This window comes from Triticum dicoccoides, unplaced genomic scaffold (genome assembly GCF_002162155.2).
Source record: "Triticum dicoccoides isolate Atlit2015 ecotype Zavitan unplaced genomic scaffold, WEW_v2.0 scaffold115778, whole genome shotgun sequence".
Taxonomy (NCBI): Eukaryota; Viridiplantae; Streptophyta; class Magnoliopsida; order Poales; family Poaceae; genus Triticum; species Triticum dicoccoides.
The window spans coordinates 1-1,298 of NW_021180402.1; the positions used below are offsets into that span (position 1 = coordinate 1).

At 48.8% G+C, this 1,298-nt stretch overlaps 2 non-coding genes across 2 annotated transcripts; both read left to right on the forward strand.

Annotated features, from left to right (window-relative positions):
• The first annotated feature begins 323 nt into the window (after positions 1 to 323).
• On the forward strand, positions 324 to 442 carry LOC119343105. The gene has a single exon (XR_005165895.1). It is a non-coding gene; the product is annotated as a 5S ribosomal RNA (ribosomal RNA).
• Positions 443 to 809: 367 nt separating this feature from the next.
• LOC119343104 lies at positions 810 to 928 on the forward strand. Its single transcript, XR_005165894.1, has one exon. It is a non-coding gene; the product is annotated as a 5S ribosomal RNA (ribosomal RNA).
• The last annotated feature ends 370 nt before the right edge of the window (positions 929 to 1,298 follow it).

A 1,298-nucleotide genomic window follows, 5' to 3' on the forward strand; every position in this document is an offset into this window, starting at 1 on the left:
GCGCGATATATATTAATCCCGTTATATTATTTTTGACGTTTGCGATATGTTTAAGCTCGATGCTCATTGCTCGCGCGTCTTGGGGCGGCTTTGTGGCGCGAAGAGCGCTTTCTGAAAGGGGTGGAAAAAACTCGTGTTGCTGCGGTATGGAGGGAGGGGTGGAAACCGTGGAAAACTCGTCTCCGTGATTGAGCGGGAGAGTAAGTAGTATAGGACATTATCCATTGTTAGGGAACGGTTGTAATGGTAGTGAGAATGTAGAATCGTCTTTGGAGCGGACCTGGGAGTGGCAAGCATAAGGGACGAAGACGGGGAAACATGTCGGATGCGATCATACCAGCACTAAAGCACCGGATCCCATCAGAACTCCGAAGTTAAGCGTGCTTGGGCGAGAGTAGTACTAGGATGGGTGACCTTCTGGGAAGTCCTCGTGTTGCATTCCTTTTATAATTATTTTTTGCGCCTTGTGACAAGCATATCGCACATGCGCGATACATATTAATCCCGTTATATTATTTTTGACGTTTGCGATATGTTTAAGCTCGATGCTCATTGCTCGCGCGTCTTGGGGCGGCTTTGTGGCGCGAAGAGCGCTTTCTGAAAGGGGTGGAAAAAACTCGTGTTGCTGCGGTATGGAGGGAGGGGTGGAAACCGTGGAAAACTCGTCTCCGTGATTGAGCGGGAGAGTAAGTAGTATAGGACATTATCCATTGTTAGGGAACGGTTGTAATGGTAGTGAGAATGTAGAATCGTCTTTGGAGCGGACCTGGGAGTGGCAAGCATAAGGGACGAAGACGGGGAAACATTTCGGATGCGATCATACCAGCACTAAAGCACCGGATCCCATCAGAACTCCGAAGTTAAGCGTGCTTGGGCGAGGGTAGTACTAGGATGGGTGACCGCCTGGGAAGTCCTCGTGTTGCATTCCTTTTATAATTATTTTTTGCGCCTTGTGACAAACATATCGCACGTGCGCGATATATATTAATCCCGTTATATTATTTTTGACGTTTGCGATATGTTTAAGCTCGATGCTCATTGCTCGCGCGTCTTGGGGCGGCTTTGTGGCGCGAAGAGCGCTTTCTGAAAGGGGTGGAAAAAACTCGTGTTGCTGCGGTATGGAGGGAGGGGTGGAAACCGTGGAAAACTCGTCTCCGTGATTGAGCGGGAGAGTAAGTAGTATAGGACATTATCCATTGTTAGGGAACGGTTGTAATGGTAGTGAGAATGTAGAATCGTCTTTGGAGCGGACCTGGGAGTGGCAAGCATAAGGGACGAAGACGGGGAAACATGTCGGA